General features: G+C 31.8%; 1 pseudogene across 1 annotated transcript in view; it reads right to left on the bottom strand.

Moving 5' to 3' along the window:
- The window catches only part of LOC143224728 (chitotriosidase-1-like), a 49,692-nt pseudogene extending 24,483 nt beyond the window's left edge, over window positions 1-25,209 (bottom strand). Inside the window, exons 1-3 of the transcript XR_013013419.1 lie at window positions 25,073-25,209; window positions 2,324-2,584; window positions 1,013-1,191 (exon numbers count right to left, since the gene is read on the bottom strand). The product of XR_013013419.1 is annotated as a chitotriosidase-1-like (transcript). The remainder of the gene's footprint in view (window positions 1-1,012; window positions 1,192-2,323; window positions 2,585-25,072) is intronic.
- Window positions 25,210-25,416: the final 207 nt, after the last annotated feature.

Raw genomic sequence — 25,416 nt, 5'->3', positions numbered from 1 at the left:
CTTTTGTTATTTACTTCATTTTGGTCTTTCCAAGCTGAGCCTCACATGAGATAAACTGCCAGGTCAGAGTTCAGTTACTGCCTCAAAGTGCTGAATGCATTTTTGCAGAAAAGAGAGATGCGAACCACGGATTCACAATCCGAGAAATCTTACCACTAAGCCACAACCGTTGCTTAGATACAATTTACGATTCAGTTTTTAATACTTTTCCAATAAACGTAATAGTTTTGGAACGTAAATCCCTCGTTGGGCGGTTTCTTTTAAAATTATTTGGTGAAAATAATATGCAGTCCAGCCGACGTCACAACAATATTGTTTAACATTTCCACAAGCTTTTATACTGTTGTAAGTTGTCGTAAGCCTAGCTTTATAAAATACTTTACAAACGGTATTAAAATTTAAAAAAAAAACAACTTATTTACATGTACAGTTTCATACCTAATCAACTGAATATGTTCGATCGTTAGCACTGATACAAACACTTTACTACAACTAAGTACTTTACTGACCTACACTGAGTAACTGATTCATTGCTAGCTCATTCACTATTCACTACTCGTTTAAGGCAAAACATTGATTCTAGTATTTATAATGTGGTTTTGTTTATACATACTTATCAAAGTTACTGAATTTACATGACATCGTCTATAATGTTCCAGTATTACTTCATGCACTCTCTATTTAGCATCCAAGTTAAAATATTGGAAATATAACCCAACAAAACAGATTAATTTAATTAGGATACTAGGTGGGGTACACACTTTGATTTTCCGATGGCTTGCTTCTACTTTGAAAACATTTTGAGATTTTTCCTTACAAACAACAACATTAAGCTGCCCATCCTTAAATATTGACTTTCCCTACAGGTAATAAACCTTTGCTCCACAAGTAAACAGCACAAACACGACAATAACAGGTGACTATGTACTTAAGTAAACGAATATTCAAACAATGACCACGAAAACATCAGTTTGGTAGTCTTGGGATTTCCGAGTGTAAACATATTGTTCACCTTGACTAGTTCGACAAAGTTGGTCTTATCGCTTGTCCCCCGAGGAAATTCCCAGTCCAAGTCCAAACCATCAAAGTTCCGTTGCCTGAGAAACTCCACTGCACTGAAAATGAATAGTTTTCGGTTGTAGCTGTTTGAAGCCATATCTTTAAACCTCTTCGTGCCAAATGACCAGCCCCCTGACGTTAAGAAATGAAATTATATCTATAACATCGATAAATAACATCTAATATAAAATAAGGCTAAATCAGGGTAAAGAAAGTTAACCTTGCGAAACGTTGATATATTTATTTCTTTTAACTGTTATTACTGGAGTTTAGTTACTTAGTTAAATATTTCTTTTGCCAGTTTTAACAGAATATAAAAAAATGTAGAGAAAGTTAGAGGACTAAACTAGTTCATTAAATGAATACAACTGTCTTTAAACACTATTAAATGTGTGTACTTAATAGGCCTAACCAATGCCTTGATTAAATATAACAGGCGTCTCAAACACCATTAAATATATGTAGTTAATAGGCCTAACTAACGTACTAACTAACTTAAATCTGCGTACTTAATAGGCCTAACTGGTTATATATGACAAGAGTCTTAAAAACACTATCACATATATGTACTTAATAAGCCTAAGTAATGTACTGATTAACCACAACAACGGTCTTAAGCAGCATTGAATATATGTACTTAATATACCTAACTAAAGTACTGGTTAAATATAACAACTGTCTTAAATACCATTAAATATGTATACTTAACAGGCCTAATTAATGTACTCATTAAATATGACAACAATTATGTTCAACAACAGAACTTCCTAAGTTATATCTTCTTTGCTCGTTTTCACATTACAGCTACTCAAACGTGTCAAAATATTTTTTAATCCATTCTGTTTTAACCTGGATCTTATATGATGGATTTTCAAATACGTTTTATGATTTATATTTATTAAGTTTCAGAATGTAAGACACTCCTAACCACTACTTGCTTCCTATGTAATTCATTCAAATTTATCTTTTAATAAATTGTTTTCCATAAAAACTCACCTGAAAACCAGCCACTATGCTATCTTAAGATTTTAATAAAAATTGCATTTTACAAGATTATCTTATTTTCTTGAGTTTATAGATCAAGATATGCTCCTAGCGGAGAAAAATATAGAACTAATACAGGTGAATATCTCGTGTTTGCTCATATTACAGAGTAGTAAAATGTGAATGTTTATCTACTGCAGTTTCCATGACTGGTTACATTCAATTTTTACACAAACGACAGACCTTTAATTCAACGTCCATTCGCCAGAGAACAACTTACCCACAGCAAGGAGAATCTTCAGATCGCTGTTTTTCTTCTTCAGCTCAGTAACTCGCTCATAGAGACCTTTCTTGCCATCTTTACTTTCGTCCGAAGCATCATGAGCAGACAGTTGGTTTTTCTTCATCCAACCAAAAGCGAATATGATGTGGGTGCAGAGAAATGGATCAACATCTTCTGGATAAAATTTTCCTATGTTTTGTCTGTACTGCGACCAGTTTGTGTAGTAACACACCACCTTCTTTGAGTTTCCACCAGAACCTAAGAAATACAAATCAACACATACAACACCTAAATTCAGATGAGTCAGGCATTATTATGAACGTTAAACTTAATCCTTTTCACTAAATTCAGATTAGTCAGGCATTATTATGAACGTTAAACTTAATCCTTTTCACTAAATTCAGATTAGTCAGGCATTATTATGAACGTTACACTTAATCCTTTTCACTAAATTCAGATTAGTCAGGCATTATTATGAACGTTACACTTAATCCTTTTCACTAAATTCAGATTAGTCAGGTATTATTATGAACGTTATACTTAATCCTTTTCACTAAATTCAGATTAGTCAGGTATTATTATGAACGTTATACTTAATCCTTTTCACTAAATTCAGGTTAGTCAAGTATTATTATGAACGTTACACTTAATACTTTTCACTAAATTCAGGTTAGTCAGGTATTATTATGAACGCTTTCTTTATAATTAAGTTTGTTTTTGTTTGAATTTCGCGCAAAGCTTCACGAGGGCTATCTGCGCTAGCCGTCTTTAATTTAGCAATGTAAAACTGGAGGGAAGGCAGCTAGTCATCACTACCCACCGCCAACTCTTGGGCTACTCTTTTACCAACGAATAGTGGGATTGACCGTCACATTACAATGTCTCAACGGCTTAAAAGGCGAGCATGTTTGGTGCTACGGGGATTTGAACCCGCGACCGTCAGAGTACGAGTCGAACGCCTTAATCCACCTGGCCATGCCGTGCCCTTATAATTAAGCCTTTTTACTAAATCCATGTTAGTCAGGCATTATTATGAACGTTAGCGTTACATTTAAACTTCCTCACCATATACCAGTTTTTTCTAAAATTGCTACAGTACGACGCATCCTGAAATAGCTCTACTAAACTAGGAATCTCAAACAACTACATACAACTGACCAGTAAATCGCGAGTAACGCCCATATTTTAATGTAAGAACCCACGTTTTTATAAAATGAAAATAACTCTAAAAGACAACTCTAACAAACAGCAAAGAAAAAGTTCAGTTGTCTTCTATGTGGTTAACAAACAGCAAAGGAAAAGTTCAGTTGTCTTCTATGTGGTTAACAAACAGCAAAGAAAAAGTTCAGTTGTCTTCTATGTGGGAAACAAACAGCAAAGGAAAAGTTCAGTTGTCTTCTATGTGGTTAACAAACAGCAAAGAAAAAGTTCAGTTGTCTTCTATGTGGTTAACAAACATCAAAGAAAAAGTTCAGTTGTCTTCTATTTGGTTAACAAACAGCAAAGAAAAAGTTCAGTTGTCTTCTATGTGGTTAACAAACAGCAAAGAAAAAGTTCAGTTGTCTTCTATGTGGTTAACAAACAGCAAAGAAAAAGTTCAGTTGTCTTCTATGTGGTTAACAAACATCAAAGAAAAAGTTCAGTTGTCTTCTATGTGGTTAACAAACAGCAAAGAAAAAGTTCAGTTGTCTTCTATGTGGTTAACAAACAGCAAAGAAAAAGTTCAGTTGTCTTCTATGTGGTTAACAAACATCAAAGAAAAAGTTCAGTTGTCTTCTATGTGGTTAACAAACAGCAAAGAAAAAGTTCAGTTGTCTTCTATGTGGGAAACAAACAGCAAAGGAAAAGTTCAGTTGTCTTCTATGTGGTTAACAAACAGCAAAGAAAAAGTTCAGTTGTCTTCTATGTGGTTAACAAACAGCAAAGAAAAAGTTCAGTTGTCTTCTATGTGGTTAACAAACAGCAAAGAAAAAGTTCAGTTGTCTTCTATGTGGTTAACAAACAGCAAAGAAAAAGTTCAGTTGTCTCTATTTGGTTAACAAACAGCAAAAAAAAAGTTCAGTTGTCTCTATGTGGTTAACAAACAGCAAAGGAAAAGTTCAGTTGTCTCTATGTGGTTAACAAACAGCAAAGAAAAAGTTCAGTTGTCTTCTATGGGGTTAACAAACATCAAAGAAAAAGTTCAGTTGTCTTCTATGTGGTTAACAAACAGCAAAGGAAAAGTTCAGTTGTCTTCTATGTGGTTAACAAACAGCAAAGAAAAAGTTCAGTTGTCTTCTATGGGGTTAACAAACATCAAAGAAAAAGTTCAGTTGTCTTCTATGTGGTTAACAAACAGCAAAGAAAAAGTTCAATTGTCTTCTATGTGGGAAACAAACAGCAAAGGAAAAGTTCAGTTGTCTTCTATGTGGTTAACAAACAGCAAAGAAAAAGTTCAGTTGTCTTCTATGTGGTTAACAAACAGCAAAGAAAAAGTTCAGTTGTCTTCTGTGTGGTTAACTCCATTATTTAAATTTCCTGTGTTTCTCCTGATCTCTTTTGTCCCCGGGTAGGATAAAAGTATGATATGAGCTGTGATAAAAGTATGATATGAGCTATGATAAAAGTATGATATGAGCTGTGATAAAAGTATGATATGAGCTGTGATTCCCTGTGGTGAATACAGCAGGTAGTCCAATGTGACTTTTTAGTGATGTCGAGAAAACCCACTTGTAGAGAAATATATATGTAAAAACGGATCGTTTGGGTTGAGAAAATATTTTACATAGAAGAACGAACAACGTTTCGACCTTCTTCGGTCATCGTCAGGTTCACAAAGAAAGAAAGAGGTAACTGACCGGAAGCTGACCACATGTTTGGAAGGGATTGTGTAACTGAGTGTCGGAATGTAGAGGGCGGTGTTAGATGTTTGGATATATAATTTTATATTATTTATTTTATTATATTTAATATAGGTATAAAGGCGTTCCTTTGTATTGGTTTATTTTGGGTTTAAGTTGTTGTATAAGTAAAAAAACAAACATAAACAAAGGCTAAATTAAAGAAGCCTCACTTATACAACAACTTAAGCCCAAAATAAACCAATATAAAGGAACGCCTTTATACCTATATTAATATAATAAAATAAATAAAATTATATATTCAAACATCTAACACCGCCCTCTACATTCCGACACTCAGTTACACAACCCCTTCCAAACATGTGGTCAGCTTCCGGTCAGTTACCCCATTCTTTTTTTGTGAACCTGACGATGACCGAAGAAGGTCGAAACGTTGTTCGCTCTTCCACGTAAAATATTTTCTCAACCCAAACGAGCCGTTTTTGCAATGTGACTTTGTAAAAACACAAACAAACAATATTATGTATTTTAAATTCATTTTTTTCTTTAGTTTTTAACCACTGGTGTCATGTGTTTGAACTATTTATAATTCTGGTCAGAACTTGACATACTTTTAGAAAAGGAGTAACAAATAATTGTTCTTTGGTAGCTTTAACAACGTTTTGAAGCTTATGTTTAGCTCTTGGGAGGCTAACCTGAATTTTAATAACTCCGAGAATTTTGTGTGATACTAAAAATTTTCACTTTCTAATCACAGTCTACGTAAATGCCCTATTTAGGTAATTACCGTTTTCACAGATTGTAATTGAAGCTTACACCTTTCACAGTCACGAAACTTCCCTATCAACAAAACATTGAGGAAAATAAAGTCGAAACCAAAACTGAAACCTTTACTCGTGTTATCATTACAATGTGCACAGCACCGACAGTTACTTCGTGTTCTATTGCACATTTAACACGTAGTTTTCCAAATAAGGAGTATAATTAAACCAAACAATTGCTGGAAAACAGCGGAAAACGAACTATTTGGGGCAAACTAATTAGTTCAAGACACAAAAAATAACACAGGTGGTTTGCCTCTGGGCCTAAAGTAATGGACTGTAAACTAGGCAAGGTATATTTAATAAAAACACACTGTTTTACAATACATTCAGTGGTCGAAAATGACACTCAAGCGATAAACCAAGGTTCAGACGCTATGATTAGTCCAGCCCCTCGTGCATAGCGGTGTGAAAAACTTTTGGAAGAAACGTTGTAGAAAATGGACAAGCTGTGTACTGAACGAGATATAGACATACTGAGAGCCTTATTAAATGTAGGGGACTCGATACAGATCTAAGGTGATTTATGATTACAGAATATCTTTTATGAGCAACTTGTATAAGGAATGTGTTATGCTAATATCATAGGAAAAAGACAAATAATGATTTATCAATATAATGGAAGAATATATGGAAGGGGTCATAAATGATCCGACAGAACATAAGTCTGTCTTCTTCCGCATAATGAAGTGAGGATCGGTTTCCATGGTTAATAGTTGTGTTATGATAGGTATTACTTGTACTAGTACAGGACAGGTGATCTGTACAGTTGATAGTTGTGTTATGACAGAGATTAATTGTAGTGTTACAGAATAGGGGATCAGTACAGTTGATAGTTATGTTATGATAGGTATTACTTGTACTAGTACAGGACAGGTGATCGGTACAGTTGATAGTTGTGTTATGATAGGTATTACTTGTACTAGTACAGGACAGGTGATCGGTACAGTTGATAGTTGTGTTATGATAGGTATTACTTGTACTGGTACAGGACAGGTGATCGGTACAGTTGATAGTTATGTTATGACAGGTATTACTTGTACTAGTACAGGACAGGTGATCGGTACAGTTGATACTTGTGTTATGATAGGTATTACTTGTACTAGTACAGGACAGGTGATCGGTACAGTTGATAGTTATATTATGACAGGTATTACTTGTAGTAGTACAGGATAGGTGATCGGTACAGTTGATACTTGTGTTATGATAGGTATTACTTGTACTAGTACAGGACAGGTGATCGGTACAGTTGATAGTTGTGTTATGATAGGTATTACTTGTACTAGTACAGGACAGGTGATCGGTACAGTTGATAGTTATGTTATGATAGGTATTACTTGTACTAGTACAGGACAGGTGATCGGTACAGTTGATAGTTATGTTATGATAGGTATTACTTGTACTAGTACACGACAGGTGATCGGTACAGTTGATAGTTATGTTATGATAGGTATTACTTGTACTTGTACAGATTTGTTTATATATTCTTTTAAAAAGTAGTTTCTAAATTTAACTAGTCGGTGTAAAAACAATATCTTTTTCCTTTACTAAACATACAATAGCTCAATATGAAATGAAGAACAAGTGTAAAGTTTCTTTTTTTCTAACAGTCTAACTAATTCATCAAGTTAAAAGCTTCAGGCCAAGGAAAATTAACAAGTAGAACCAGTGGAACAAGTCCCTCCAACGAAAGACCCTGGTCATAGGTGACCTAAAAACAGATGGTTTGTAAACCTAAGCTCCATAATTTAAAACTCCTGATTCTCCTAATCTGGTGTTTTGTTTTAAAATAACGACTTCCAGCACTTGTATTGGCTCCAGTGTTAACGTAAACTTTGATATTATTGGTTGTTAACTGGATAGTATCCTGACTTCATCTTGCATCTACTGCCAATATCCGTTTTTATGTTAATCTTTATCAAGAAATTTGGATTTTAGACAGCCGTTACTTATAATAATGTGACAACTTTCACAGATAACCCTATTGTTACTCTGTAAATCGCTAGATAATCTCTGACGTAAGGATAAAGCACAAAACAAGGGTTAATCAAAGGTTAATACCCTAGTAATTGTTAGTAAGACATACGGTACTAGATGGATCCAACACTACTTAGGTTATCCACTATTACAAATAAAATTTAACCAGGGAAAATCTTACTTGTACGAAATTGTACGAGTATATATATATATATACCACCCCTTGAGATGAGCTCAGCTCTCATTGAGAGGGGGCAGAAGAAAAGCCAGATTTGTACGAATCTAACTGTTGAGGTAAGAAACCTTATCTGAGTAAAGTGATAAGCACTTGTCTCTTTGTTTGTTTTTAATTTTGCACAAATCTACTCGAGGGCTATCTGCGCTAGCCGTCTCTATTTTAGCAGTATAAGACTAGAGGGAAGGCAGCTAGTCATCACCACTTATCGTCAACTCTTGGGCTACTCTTTTGCCAACGAATAGTGAGATACACCGTCACATTATAACGCCCCCACGGCTGAAAGGGCGAGCATGTTTGGCGCGACCGGGATGCGAACCCGCGACCCTCGGATTACGAGTCGCACGCCTTACGCGTTAGGCCATGCCGGGCCCATTATATGATTATTCTGCGTAATATATACTTTCTTTTTATGAAGGCCGGAAACAAATAAAACAGGTAGCGATCATTCTGATGAGAAATTCGAGAACAACTAGTTCAGACATGTTGGAAATAATTTATGTCTGTCGAGCTTATTTTATGGATAACTATTTGACTTTGATTCGTTGACGATGTGTCATTTATTGTTTCTTTTGTCAATGTCGTAGCCAATGATATTTTATGGCTCTGATTTGTGTGTTCTTTAACTACACTATATGGATGTAGAAACAGTTCCTTCATAATTATTTTTGTTTGTTTTATTTAACACCTAGATTTGTCTCCTGGTTTTAAAATGACAATTTTACCCATAAATACCTAGATTTGTCTCCTGGTTTTAAAATAACAATTTTACCTATAAACACCTAGATTTGTCTCCTGGTTTTAAAATGACAATTTTACCTATAAATACCCAGATTTTTCTCCTGGTTTTAAAATGACAATTTTACCTATAAACACCCAGATTTGTCTCCTGATTTTAAAATGACAATTTTACCTATAAATACCCAGATTTGTCTCCTGGTTTTAAAATAACAATTTTACCTATAAATACCTAGATTTGTCTCCTGGTTTTAAAATAACAATTTTACCTATAAATACCTAGATTTGTCTCCTGGTTTTAAAATAACAATTTTACCTATAAATACCTAGATTTGTCTCCTGGTTTTAAAATAACAATTTTACCTATAAACACCTAGATTTGTCTCCTGGTTTTAAAATAACAATTTTACCTATAAATACCTAGATTTGTCTCCTGGTTTTAAAATAACAATTTTACCTATAAATACCTAGATTTGTCTAATGGTTTTAAAATAACAATTTTACCTATAAACACCTAGATTTGTCTCCTGGTTTTAAAATAACAATTTTACCTATAAATACCTAGATTTGTCTCCTGGTTTTAAAATAACAATTTTACCTATAAATACCTAGATTTGTCTCCTGGTTTTAAAATGACAATTTTACCTATAAATACCTAGATTTGTCTCCTGGTTTTAAAATGACAATTTTACCTATAAACACCTAGATTTGTCTCCTGGTTTTAAAATAACAATTTTACCTATAAATACCTAGATTTGTCTCCTGGTTTTAAAATAACAATTTTACCTATAAACACCTAGATTTGTCTCCTGGTTTTAAAATGACAATTTTACCTATAAACACCTAGATTTGTCTCCTGGTTTTAAAATAACAATTTTACCTATAAATACCTAGATTTGTCTCCTGGTTTTAAAATAACAATTTTACCTATAAACACCTAGATTTGTCTCCTGGTTTTAAAATGACAATTTTACCTATAAATACCTAGATTTGTCTCCTGGTTTTAAAATAACAATTTTACCTATAAATACCTAGATTTGTCTCCTGGTTTTAAAATAACAATTTTACCTATAAATACCTAGATTTGTCTCCTGGTTTTAAAATAACAATTTTACCTATAAATACCTAGATTTGTCTCCTGGTTTTAAAATAACAATTTTACCTATAAATACCTAGATTTGTCTCCTGGTTTTAAAATAACAATTTTACCTATAAATACCTAGATTTGTCTCCTGGTTTTAAAATAACAATTTTACCTATAAACACCTAGATTTGTCTAATGGTTTTAAAATAACAATTTTACCTATAAACACCTAGATTTGTCTCCTGGTTTTAAAATGACAATTTTACCTATAAATACCTAGATTTGTCTCCTGGTTTTAAAATAACAATTTTACCTATAAATACCTAGATTTGTCTCCTGGTTTTAAAATAACAATTTTACCTATAAACACCTAGATTTGTCTCCTGGTTTTAAAATAACAATTTTACCTATAAATACCTAGATTTGTCTCCTGGTTTTAAAATAACAATTTTACCTATAAATACCTAGATTTGTCTCCTGGTTTTAAAATAACAATTTTACCTATAAACACCTAGATTTGTCTCCTGGTTTTAAAATAACAATTTTACCTATAAACACCTAGATTTGTCTCCTGGTTTTAAAATAACAATTTTACCTATAAACACCTAGATTTGTCTCCTGGTTTTAAAATAACAATTTTACCTATAAACACCTAGATTTGTCTCCTGGTTTTAAAATAACAATTTTACCTATAAATACCTAGATTTGTCTCCTGGTTTTAAAATAACAATTTTACCTATAAACACCTAGATTTGTCTCCTGGTTTTAAAATAACAATTTTACCTATAAATACCTAGATTTGTCTCCTGGTTTTAAAATAACAATTTTACCTATAAACACCCAGATTTGTCTCCTGATTTTAAAATAACAATTTTACCTATAAATACCTAGATTTGTCTCCTGGTTTTAAAATAACAATTTTACCTATAAATACCTAGATTTGTCTCCTGGTTTTAAAATAACAATTTTACCTATAAATACCTAGATTTGTCTCCTGGTTTTAAAATAACAATTTTACCTATAAACACCTAGATTTGTCTCCTGGTTTTAAAATAACAATTTTACCTATAAACACCTAGATTTGTCTCCTGGTTTTAAAATAACAATTTTACCTATAAACACCTAGATTTGTCTCCTGGTTTTAAAATAACAATTTTACCTATAAATACCTAGATTTGTCTCCTGGTTTTAAAATAACAATTTTACCTATAAATACCTAGATTTGTCTCCTGGTTTTAAAATAACAATTTTACCTATAAACACCTAGATTTGTCTCCTGGTTTTAAAATAACAATTTTACCTATAAATACCTAGATTTGTCTCCTGGTTTTAAAATAACAATTTTACCTATAAATACCTAGATTTGTCTCCTGGTTTTAAAATAACAATTTTACCTATAAATACCTAGATTTGTCTCCTGGTTTTAAAATAACAATTTTACCTATAAATACCTAGATTTGTCTCCTGGTTTTAAAATAACAATTTTACCTATAAATACCTAGATTTGTCTCCTGGTTTTAAAATAACAATTTTACCTATAAATACCTAGATTTGTCTCCTGGTTTTAAAATAACAATTTTACCTATAAATACCTAGATTTGTCTCCTGGTTTTAAAATAACAATTTTACCTATAAATACCTAGATTTGTCTCCTGGTTTTAAAATAACAATTTTACCTATAAATACCTAGATTTGTCTCCTGGTTTTAAAATAACAATTTTACCTATAAATACCTAGATTTGTCTCCTGGTTTTAAAATAACAATTTTACCTATAAATACCTAGATTTGTCTCCTGGTTTTAAAATAACAATTTTACCTATAAATACCTAGATTTGTCTCCTGGTTTTAAAATAACAATTTTACCTATAAATACCTAGATTTGTCTCCTGGTTTTAAAATAACAATTTTACCTATAAATACCTAGATTTGTCTCCTGGTTTTGACAAAATAAACAATTTTACCTATAAATACCTAGATTTGTCTCCTGGTTTTAAAATGACAATTTTACCTATAAATACCTAGATTTGTCTCCTGGTTTTAAAATAACAATTTTACCTATAAACACCTAGATTTGTCTCCTGGTTTTAAAATAACAATTTTACCTATAAATACCTAGATTTGTCTCCTGGTTTTAAAATAACAATTTTACCTATAAATACCTAGATTTGTCTCCTGATTTGTCTAATTTTAAAATAACAATTTTACCTATAAATACCTAGATTTGTCTCCTGGTTTTAAAATAACAATTTTACCTATAAATACCTAGATTTGTCTCCTGGTTTTAAAATAACAATTTTACCTATAAATACCTAGATTTGTCTCCTGGTTTTAAAATAACAATTTTACCTATAAACACCTAGATTTGTCTCCTGGTTTTAAAATAACAATTTTACCTATAAATACCTAGATTTGTCTCCTGGTTTTAAAATAACAATTTTACCTATAAATACCTAGATTTGTCTCCTGGTTTTAAAATAACAATTTTACCTATAAATACCTAGATTTGTCTCCTGGTTTTAAAATAACAATTTTACCTATAAATACCTAGATTTGTCTCCTGGTTTTAAAATAACAATTTTACCTATAAACACCTAGATTTGTCTCCTGGTTTTAAAATAACAATTTTACCTATAAATACCTAGATTTGTCTCCTGGTTTTAAAATAACAATTTTACCTATAAACACCTAGATTTGTCTCCTGGTTTTAAAATAACAATTTTACCTATAAATACCTAGATTTGTCTCCTGGTTTTAAAATAACAATTTTACCTATAAATACCTAGATTTGTCTCCTGGTTTTAAAATAACAATTTTACCTATAAACACCTAGATTTGTCTCCTGGTTTTAAAATAACAATTTTACCTATAAACACCTAGATTTGTCTCCTGGTTTTAAAATAACAATTTTACCTATAAATACCTAGATTTGTCTCCTGGTTTTAAAATAACAATTTTACCTATAAACACCTAGATTTGTCTCCTGGTTTTAAAATAACAATTTTACCTATAAACACCTAGATTTGTCTCCTGGTTTTAAAATAACAATTTTACCTATAAACACCTAGATTTGTCTCCTGGTTTTAAAATAACAATTTTACCTATAAACACCTAGATTTGTCTCCTGGTTTTAAAATAACAATTTTACCTATAAATACCTAGATTTGTCTCCTGGTTTTAAAATAACAATTTTACCTATAAAGTAATTCTCCGTTATCATTTCAATATAAAATAAGTTCATTTATTACGATGTAGGGTGTAGCCAATTATTTTCATTGTTGGGCCGAGGGTTCTTTGCTTCCGTTACTACTAACAAAAAAAAAATTGAATCTTTCTGCCCTTTAAAAGCGTAGGGACGTTATAAGAAAGACAGTGAAATCCTATTATTCGATTAGAGTAGTTCAAACGTTGACAGTGTCTGTTGTAGACCAAGCGTTGGCAGTGTCTGTTGTAGAATAAGATATTTTTATTCTAATCCATTAGTTCAATATTAGGTATGACTAGAATAAATACCTCTAGTATGACTTTGTGCAAATATCATACGCAAACAAATATTTAATAATATAATGGTTCCGGCACCTGGTTTCCATATGACTATCTTTATCAATACCGTATTTTCCCGATGTTATCATCTGGAATCATGATCAGTTTCTGTAACGAAATCTGACAAGTGCACCTAGTTTTCTAATGACCATTTTTAGGCATATTTATAGCTAGCTTTGTATAAAATAAAATGGTTAATTTAGGTGCATTGTGTTAGAATACATCATCATTTACTGGATAATAATTTTATTTTGATTTATATTTACCCTTAGGATAAAAAAATTCACATTTCGTTCATGAAAAAAATAGTAAATATAAATAAATCACAACAAATAAATATAATTTAATTAATTATTTAGAGGTTTGATATAATTCTAAAATAAATAAATGTTATACCATTAAACACATTGTTTATTCTCCGTTTTCGTATACACGGAAATATGGTTTAGAATTTTAGAAAAAAAACATTCTGAAGCCACTTTAAATTGTAAAATCTATCCCAAAATTCAACTTAAATTATTTATAATCAGATATTTCGTTAATGCAAAACGGCACAGTTCTTACGCCATCTATAAATTTATATTTCCAAGGTGCAATCATGGCTATATGGATGTTGTAGTTTGTTGTTTGAATTTCATAACTAAAAAGCATTGGCATATACCCAGTCAGACATTCTTGAACGTTGTTTGTAAGACTGTGGTATTCTTAGTAATGTCCAAGCTTTCAGTATTCTGGGAAATGCTTCACGTGAAAGATAATTTCGGAAGAAAATAAACTTTGTGAACACGTTATATCCATGCAATGATTCAACAAAAGATGTATCACAAACAATGTATGAAAACGTTTGACCAAAAGCAAATAGTGTCAAATCCTGTTATAAAAACATATACTTAGGAATTGGTATTGGAGGAAAATATTACAATGTTCATTGACTAATATTATATTATTTTGTCCTTTCGTTATCTATCATAATGTACGACACTTAAAGGAAGATTTTTAGTGCTAGTTGTCTAATATCATAAAAAAAAGGTTGAAACTTTAGGGTCTTCACTGACTAATACTGAGGAAAGACAATTGAATAAAGATGTGCTGTAGAATGTACAGTTACTAGTGTTGTTTAATGGCATCGAGGAAAGACAACTGGAGAAGTTGTGTTGTAGAATGTTCGTTTTGTTAGTATTGTTGAATGGCATCAGAGAAAAAATAACTGGAGAAAGGATTGTTGTAAAATGTTCGTTTGTTACGATTCTTGAATAGCATCACAGGAAAGACAACTGGAGAAGTTGTGTTGTAGAATGTTTGTTTGTTAGTATTGTTGAATGGTATCAGAGAAAAAATAACTGGAGAAAGGATTGTTGTAAAATGTTCGTTTGTTACGATTCTTGAATAGCATCACAGGAAAGACAACTGGAGAAGTTGTGTTGTAGAATGTTTGTTTGTTAGTATTGTTGCATGGCATCAGAGAAAAAATAACTGGAGAAAGGATTGTTGTAAAATGTTCGTTTGTTACGATTCTTGATTAGCATCACAGGAAAGACACCTGAGAAGTTGTGTTGTAGAATGTTTGTTTGTTAGTATTGTTGAATGGTATCAGAGAAAAAATAACTGGAGAAAGGATTGTTGTAAAATGTTCGTTTGTTATGGTTCTTGAATGGCATCAGAGAAAGACACCTGAGAAGTTGTGTTGTAGAATGTTCGTTTGTTAGTATTGTTGAATGGTATCAGAGGAAAAATAACTGGAGAAAGGATTGTTGTAAAATGTTCGTTTGTTATGGTTCTTGAATGGCATCAGAGAAAGACACCTGAGAAGTTGTGTTGTAGAATGTTCGTTTGTTAGTATTGTTGAATGGTATCAGAGGAAAAATAACTGGAGAAAGGATTGTTGTAAAATGTTCGTTTGTTACGATTCTTGAATAGCATCACAGGAAAGACAACTGGAGAAGTTGTGTTGTAGAATGTTTGTTTGTTAGTATTGTTGCATGGCATCAGAGAAAAAATAACTGGAGAAAGGATTGTTGTAAAATGTTCGTTTGTTACGATTCTTGATTAGCATCACAGGAAAGACACCTGAGAAGTTGTGTTGTAGAATGTTTGTTTGTTAGTATTGTTGAATGGTATCAGAGAAAAAATAACTGGAGAAAGGATTGTTGTAAAATGTTCGTTTGTTATGGTTCTTGAATGGCATCAGAGAAAGACACCTGAGAAGTTGTGTTGTAGAATGTTCGTTTGTTAGTATTGTTGAATGGTATCAGAGGAAAAATAACTGGAGAAAGGATTGTTGTAAAATGTTCGTTTGTTACGATTCTTGAATAGCATCACAGGAAAGACAACTGGAGAAGTTGTGTTGTAGAATGTTCATTTGTTAGTATTGTTGAATGGCATCAGAGGAAAGATAATTGGAGAAAGAATTGTTTTAGAATGTTCATTTGTTAGTATTGTTGAATGGCATCAGAGAAAGACACCTGAGAAGTTGTGTTGTAGAATGTTCATTTGTTAGTATTGTTGAATGGCATCAGAGGAAAGATAATTGGAGAAAGAATTGTTTTAGAATGTTCATTTGTTAGTATTGTTGAATGGCATCAGAGAAAGACACCTGAGAAGTTGTGTTGTAGAATGTTCGTTTGTTAGTATTGTTGAATGTTATCAGAGGAAAAATAACTGGAGAAAGGATTGTTGTAAAATGTTCGTTTGTTACGATTCATGAATAGCATCACAGGAAAGACAACTGGAGAAGTTGTGTTGTAGAATGTTCATTTGTTAGTATTGTTGAATGGCATCAGAGGAAAGATAATTGGAGAAAGGCTTGTTGTAGAATGTCCATTTGTTAGTATTGTTGAATGGCATCAGAGGAAAGATAATTGGAGAAAGGCTTGTTGTAGAATGTTCATTTGTTAGTATTGTTGAGTGGCATCGAGGAAAAACACTTGGAGAAGTTGTGTTGTAAAATGTTCGTTTGTTACGATTCTTGAATAGCATCACAGGAAAGATAATTGGAGAAACAATTTCAGAAATTGTCAGAATTATGCTGGAAAGTCTTAAAAATTAATTGTGATATGATAAGTAGATGGTGTTATCTTTTGAACGTACGTTTCGTAACAAAAATACATTATTATAATACTGAGAAGAGTACTCATCTATATCGTCAATTTCAAAGTATCATATCTGTCTTAAGTACGTGAAGTGAAACCAAATGTTCAGTTATCCTGACGGCGATTTTGGTAACTATCAAAACGTTTTAAATTAAACTCACGATTCTTTCGATAAACACTCTGAGGATGAGGTTAGTTAAATAGTAGTATAATATATCATAACAGACATTCGTCTTTCCTATCAGTGTTGAAAAATGTCAAAATTACCTTTCAGTATTTAGAAAAGTCAAAGTGTGTATCTCTGCATGCATTTAGGAAAATTCCGGCATAATGCAGTAAACTCAGTCAATGAACCATCAATGAACTGAATTTAGGCTTAGGTTTCAGACCTTCTAGTATTTATTATTGTAACAATACCTCTAGGGGTACAGTGACCTCCATTCGTTTTCCCTGTAGGATAAAATCATGGAACTTCTGCATCCAAGTTTCTTTAGTGTAAATTGTCGCTGTCACTTTTGAGATAAATTCTGGGTTCAAACCGCCATTTTGTCAGTCATCTTTCGACTAACAAAGACTGGTACGTGTGAGAACGAAGTCCTGATCAATCCATAAAGTCTTTTAACAACACTGAACTGTACTGACCTCATTACTGTAAGAGGTCAACGGCCTTACCTTAATGTTGGTATGTGAATGAAAGCATAATTTTTTACCCTGGCTGAACCGAGTAGGACTCAACACCTAGTAACTGGGCGATTCGCCTGCGGCACGGACAGGGTGGGGTTGTCTTAGTACACATCACCCTCTAACGAACGTGAAAGTGTCCTCCTGACTTCATTACGTTACATATGCCATAGATTAAAGAATGAAGGAAAAAACTTGTGTAATAGTAACCTGCTCTGATAATCCAGTCGTACTGCTACACTTGTTAGCTTGCAACAAGCCCTGCCCTATAAAACTCAAAAATAAACGAAGTGGTAAATATAGACTAGACATCAACCTGGAATTCACAGATTCGACTTTCTTCTTCTTACCTACCAACATAATGTTCAGTGTAATTATTTAATGGTCGAGGTTGCTTATAAAAGGTTTAGACTGTAATGTGACGAAATTGTTATGGAAAAAAAAAAAAAATTAGAACAGCAACGTTTTCGTGGTAGCCTATGGTCAAACATGTCAGTTAGTTATACCAACAGGTTTCTCTACAACACAGACCCCTATTTCTGGCTCGGTCACTGGGGTCGACAAACAAGTTCTTTATCGCTTTCAAACGTTAGAACATCCATATTATAATACGTTTGTTCGTGTTTCTGTTACAGAAAATAAGGTGTGTGCGCATGCGTACTTGATAGTAAGGTGAGTGCGCATTATCATGAGGCAAAAACTGAATATTATTATAATAGACTAGCAGAGACCCACAAGGCATTTAAACTTGGATTATTGTCTTTATCGTACAAGTACCTCTTTAAATACAGATGTTTTTGGAATAATACAAAATTGTTCTAATCATAGACACCGAAATTTTGTCATACTGTTATTCTGCTGTCAATACGCGTGACAAACATGCCCAGTAAGAATTTTACCCCGAAAAACAGTGCAAGCGCCTGCCTGCGCCAGTTAGCTGAAATCTCAACGAAAAACCACTATAACTGTTTTATTAATGAAAGAATACCCAAAACACATGGATGTAAATATCCTTCATTAACCATTTAATAAAATAACATTAAAAGTTCGAAGGTTTCAGAAAGGTCTGACGTTAGGTATTAAAATAACATTCATATGTTTATTTACAGATGGCGTTAAGCACAGTATAATTTAGTTCTAACGAAGCAAGTGTAAAAAATGTATACAGTACAATGTCAATTTATGCCTTTTTATTGAACTCAGGACTAATATCAGTTTTATAACTATGACTTCAATAGAAATGGCCTTGCACATATCGGTGTCTACCATTGCATTTCGTATCATTTTACAAATCTTGGATTTTAATAAATACTGGTTCCAGTAAAGAGACTAATTTGATAGCAAGCAATTTGCGAGTGTCTGCTACTAAACTTGTATTTCCAGTAGCTTGTTCTACAACACTAACTCCTATTTCGGCCGATTAGGTTGACGAACAAGTCTTCCGTCGCTTTTCGACAGTAAAATATCTATTATAGCATTTACTACTCCAAAGATAAACGTTTAATTCCATCCCAATGTTTTAATAATCAATGATGTATGTAGATAGGAGCTAGAGGGGGCTCAGCCCCAAGGCCCATGGTCGGTCTTTATCGAGGCCCATTGATAATTTTATTCTGTTTTATTGGTATCTGGGCCCACACAATCTTAAATCTGCTACTGTTAATGATACCTACGAATGCTACAAACATTTCCAGTTAAAATGTTCTGACGAAGTCACAAATCTCTACATGATGCCAAAATCCAGAGTAAACACATAAACAATTCAGCCCGCAAAACAGTTTCTGTTTCTTTTACGTTGACGTAAGGAACACAATCCAATTACTATACCGAGTAAACATTCGTGTGTTGGATTCCCACGAGGTAAATGACGGGTGAATGATTCCACTAAGTAAATATATTAGTTATTTCACTAATTATTATTTCTGCTCAACATCCTTTCCAACACATTGTATTGGACTTCGAGTTCTTAACTCAATCGGTGATAATGACGGTTAGTTAGAATTATACACGCTAAGACAAGTTTCTACGTTTTATACACATTAAGACATGTTTCTGTACTTTATACACATTAAGACAAGTTTCTGTACTTTATACACTTTCAGATAAGTTTCTGTACTTTATACACATTAAGACAAGTTTCTGTACTTTATACACATTAAGACAAGTTTCTGTACTTTATACACATTAAGACAAGTTTCTGTACTTTATACACTTTCAGACAAGTTTCTGTACTTTATACACATTAAGACAAGTTTCTGTACTTTATACACATTAAGACAAGTTTCTGTACTTTATACACTTTCAGACAAGTTTCTGTACTTTATACACATTAAGACAAGTTTCTGTTATACACTTTCAGACAAGTTTCTGTACTTTATACACGTTTAGACAAGTTTCTGTACTTTATACACATTAAGACAAGTTTCTGTACTTTATACACATTAAGACAAGTTTCTGTACTTTATACACTTTCAGACAAGTTTCTGTACTTTATACACATTAAGACAAGTTTCTGTACTTTATACACTTTCAGACAAGTTTCTGTACTTTATACACATTAAGACAAGTTTCTGTACTTTATACACATTAAGACAAGTTTCTGTACTTTATACACTTTCAGACAAGTTTCTGTACTTTATACACATTAAGACAAGTTTCTGTACTTTATACACTTTCAGACAAGTTTCTGTACTTTATACACTTTCAGACAAGTTTCTGTACTTTATACACATTAAGACAAGTTTCTGTACTTTATACACATTAAGACAAGTTTCTGTACTTTATACACATTAAGACAAGTTTCTGTACTTTATACATTTCAGACAAGTTTCTGTACTTTATACACATTAAGACAAGTTTCTGTACTTTATACACATTAAGACAAGTTTCTGTACTTTATACACTTTCAGACAAGTTTCTGTACTTTATACACATTAAGACAAGTTTCTGTACTTTATACACATTAAGACAAGTTTCTGTACTTTATACACATTAAGACAAGTTTCTGTAATTTTATACACATTAAGACAAGTTTCTGTACTTTATACACATTAAGACAAGTTTCTGTACTTTATACACATTAAGACAAGTTTCTGTACTTTATACACATTAAGACAAGTTTCTGTACTTTATACACATTAAGACAAGTTTCTGTACTTTATACACATTAAGACAAGTTTCTGTACTTTATACACATTAAGACAAGTTTCTGTACTTTATACACATTAAGACAAGTTTCTGTAACTTTATACACATTAAGACAAGTTTCTGTACTTTATACACATTAAGACAAGTTTCTGTAATTTTTATTACATTTTCAGACAAGTTTCTGTACTTTATACACATTAAGACAAGTTTCTGTACTTTATACACATTAAGACAAGTTTCTGTACTTTATACACATTAAGACAAGTTTCTGTACTTTTTATACACATTAAGACAAGTTTCTGTACTTTATACACATTAAGACAAGTTTCTGTACTTTATACACATTAAGACAAGTTTCTGTACTTTATACACTTTCAGACAAGTTTCTGTACTTTTATATACTTTATACATTAAGACAAGTTTCTGTACTTTATACACATTAAGACAAGTACTTTTACACATTGTACTTTATACACATTAAGACAAGTTTCTGTACTTTATACACATTTTAAGACAAGTTTCTGTACTTTATACACATTAAGACAAGTTTCTGTACTTTATACACTTTTCAGACAAGTTTCTGTACTTTTATACACATTAAGACAAGTTTCTGTACTTTATACACATTAAGACAAGTTTCTGTACTTTATACACATTAAGACAAGTTTCTGTACTTTATACACATTAAGACAAGTTTCTGTACTTTATACACTTTCAGACAAGTTTCTGTACTTTATACACATTAAGACAAGTTTCTGTACTTTATACACATTAAGACAAGTTTCTGTACTTTACATTACACATTAAGACAAGTTTCTGTACTTTATACACATTAAGACAAGTTTCTGTACTTTATACACATTAAGACAAGTTTCTGTAGTTTCTTTATACACATTAAGACAAGTTTCTGTACTTTTATACACATTAAGACAAGTTTCTGTACTTTATACACTTTCAGACAAGTTTCTGTACTTTATACACATTAAGACAAATACTTTATACACATTAAGACAAGTTTCTGTACTTTATACACATTAAGACAAGTTTCTGTACTTTATACACACATTAAGACAAGTTTCTGTACTTTATACACATTAAGACAAGTTTCTGTACTTTATACACATTAAGACAAGACAAGTTTCTGTACTTTATACACATTAAGACAAGTTTCTGTACTTTATACACATTAAGACAAGCTTCTGTACTTTATACACATTAAGACAAGTTTCTGTACTTTATACACATTAAGACAAGTTTCTGTACTTTATACACATTAAGACAAGTTTCTGTACTTTATACACATTCAGACAAGTTTCTGTACTTTATACACATTAAGACAAGTTTCTGTACACATTAAGACAAGTTTCTGTACTTTATACACATTAAGACAAGTTTCTGTACTTTATACACATTAAGACAAGACAAGTTTCTGTACTTTATACACATTAAGACAAGTTTCTGTACTTTATACACATTAAGACAAGTTTCTGTACTTTATACACATTAAGACAAGTTTCTGTACTTTATACACATTAAGACAAGTTTCTGTACTTTATACACATTAAGACAAGTTTCTGTACTTTATACACATTAAGACAAGTTTCTGTACTTTTATAAGACAACACTTTTACAAGACAAGTTTCTGTACTTTATACACATTAAGACAACATTAAGACAAGTTTCTGTACTTTATACACATTAAGACAAGTTTTGTACTTTTATACACATTAAGACAAGTTTCTGTACTTTATACACATTAAGACAAGTTTCTGTACTTTATACACATTAAGACAAGTTTCTGTACTTTATACACATTAAGACAAGTTTCTGTACTTTATACACATTACAAGACAAGTTTCTGTACTTTATACACATTAAGACAAGTTTCTGTACTTTATACACATTAAGACAAGTTTCTGTACTTTATACACATTAAGACAAGTTTCTGTACTTTATACACTTTAAGACAAGTTTCTGTAACTTTATACACATTAAGACAAGTTTCTGTACTTTATACACATTAAGACAAGTTTCTGTTTCTGTAAGACAAGTTTCTGTACTTTATACATTAAGACAAGTTTCTGTACTTTATACACTTTCAGACAAGTTTCTGTACTTTATACACATTAAGACAAGTTTCTGTACTTTTATACACTTTATTCAGACAAGTTTCTGTACTTTTTATACACTTTATACACTTTCAGACAAGTTTCTGTACTTTATACACATTAAGACAAGTTTCTGTACTTTATACACATTAAGACAAGTTTCTGTACTTTATACATTTCAGACAAGTTTCTGTACTTTATACACATTAAGACAAGTTTCTGTACTTTATACACTTTCAGACAAGTTTCTGTACTTTATACACATTAAGACAAGTTTCTGTACTTTATACACATTAAGACAAGTTTCTGTACTTTATACACATTAAGACAAGTTTCTGTACTTTATACACATTAAGACAAGTTTCTGTACTTTATACACATTAAGACAAGTTTTTGTACTTTATACACATTAAGACAAGTTTCTGTACTTTATACACATTAGGACAAGTTTCTGTACTTTATACACATTAAGACAAGTTTCTGTACTTTATACACTTTCAGACAAGTTTCTGTACTTTATACACATTAAGATAAGTTTTTGTACTTTATACACATTAAGACAAGTTTCTGTGCTTTATACACATTAAGACAAGTTTCTGTACTTTATACATTTTCAGACAAGTTTCTGTACTTCATACACATTAAGACAAGTTTCTGTACTTTATACACATTAAGACAAGTTTCTGTACTTTATACACATTAAGACAAGTTTTTGTACTTTATACACATTTAGACAAGTTTCTGTACTTTATACACATTAAGACAAGTTTCTGTACTTTATACACATTTAGACAAGTTTCTGTACTTTATACACATTAAGACAAGTTTCTGTACTTTATACACATTTAGACAAGTTTCTGTACTTTATACACATTAAGACAAGTTTCTGTACTTTATACACATTCAGACAAGTTTCTGTACTTTATACACATTAAGACAAGTTTCTGTACTTTATACACATTTAGACAAGTTTCTGTACTTTATACACATTAAGACAAGTTTTTGTACTTTATACACATTTAGACAAGTTTCTGTACTTTATACACATTAAGACAAGTTTTGTACTTTATACACATTTAGACAAGTTTCTGTACTTTATACACATTAAGACAAGTTTTTGTACTTTATACACATTTAGACAAGTTTCTGTACTTTATACACATTAAGACAAGTTTCTGTACTTTATACACATTCAGACAAGTTTCTGTACTTTATACACATTAAGACAAGTTTCTGTACTTTATACACATTTAGACAAGTTTCTGTACTTTATACACATTAAGACAAGTTTTTGTACTTTATACACATTTAGACAAGTTTCTGTACTTTATACACATTAAGACAAGTTTTTGTACTTTATACACATTTAGACAAGTTTCTGTACTTTATACACATTAAGACAAGTTTTTGTACTTTATACACATTTAGACAAGTTTCTGTACTTTATACACATTAAGACAAGTTTCTGTACTTTATCATACGGCTGACACAAATTATTGATTAATATTTAACCTTAACTTTACATTAAAAACCCCCCAAGGAAGATTAGATGTTTAATCAAACTAGGTCTTATGATCTTTCTTTACTACACAGGTGGTTTTTCATCTTTTTACTCAGAAATTATTTCCCAGATGTAGAAGTGGATTATTTAATTATACTACAGGGGATTTTCCCCCTCACCCTAGGATAACTATTTTTCATTATTACCCACGAAATGTTCCCCCAATGAGACAACGGTGGAAAGATTCTTGCTATTACACGGAGACTTTTTCTTTTACTGCCTGGGGGATGTCCCCCCTTCACTAAACATTTAATTTTTTTTCATTTTATAATACATTAGTCCCTCTCTCTTAATTTTTAAAGCAGCCGCAGAAACATATAACACATGCTCTTATATTAGATAGTTTACAAAAAATATTAAACATTTTATTGAAACAGTAAGCGAAACTAATACCGAAACGTTTTAACAATATTTGGGGTCTTCTTCGGAGCTTAGTTTTGTGGTGTTTAATAACATTAGTGTGTTATATTCAGAATTCAAACCTAAACAAACAACCATTGCTTAATGTTTCGTAGATTTATGAATGTTGCTGAATAGATCACAAAGTTACTCCAGGACTAACATGGTAGCTTTAATTTTAAATGGACATACTAATGAAAGGGTAACTGGTCAATACCACCCACAACTAGCTGTTGGATAGTAAGGGTAACTGGTCAATACCACCCACAACTAGATGTTGGATAGTAAGGGTAACTGGTCAATACCACCCACAACTAGCTGTTGGATAGTAAGGGTAACTGGTCAATACCACCCACAACTAGCTGTTGGATAGTATATAACAATTGATAAATACTATTGATTATAACGACCCCTCGGCTGAGAAGACGAGCATGTTCGGTAAAGGAATACCAAGCTGGAAATTAGCGTCATCCAGACTCGAACCATGGAACCATGAAGTCTAATATAAAACATAAGATCACTTACTCTTGTAGTCGGTTTCTGTCTTGACTATTGTAAGGAAACATGAATACACCAGAAATATCTTCAACAGCGCCTGTAAACAAACAAATAACGAATGTAAATTAAACGGAATAAGAGAAAAGAAACAACGTATTGGTTACTGTTGGGTTTTCAGAAGTTGGTAAATCTATATCTCGTTAGGACAGGGCTTCTCTTTTGGTTTTTAAAGCGATACGTGTTTTAACGTTTAACTGAATTCCTTATTAATACGTTAGAGGTCCTTAACTTATACAGAAATTGGTTTCGGTCAGTCTTGATTGGCTTTCTTTTTAATCAACGATTGTTAAAATATATCATAGCGACCACTA

The sequence above is a fragment of the Tachypleus tridentatus genome, chromosome 9 (genome assembly GCF_004210375.1).
Source record: "Tachypleus tridentatus isolate NWPU-2018 chromosome 9, ASM421037v1, whole genome shotgun sequence".
In the NCBI taxonomy this organism is placed as follows: Eukaryota; Metazoa; Arthropoda; class Merostomata; order Xiphosura; family Limulidae; genus Tachypleus; species Tachypleus tridentatus.
The sequence above is the reverse complement of the archived record's forward strand: the minus strand, read 5'-3'. Positions and strand labels throughout refer to the sequence as shown.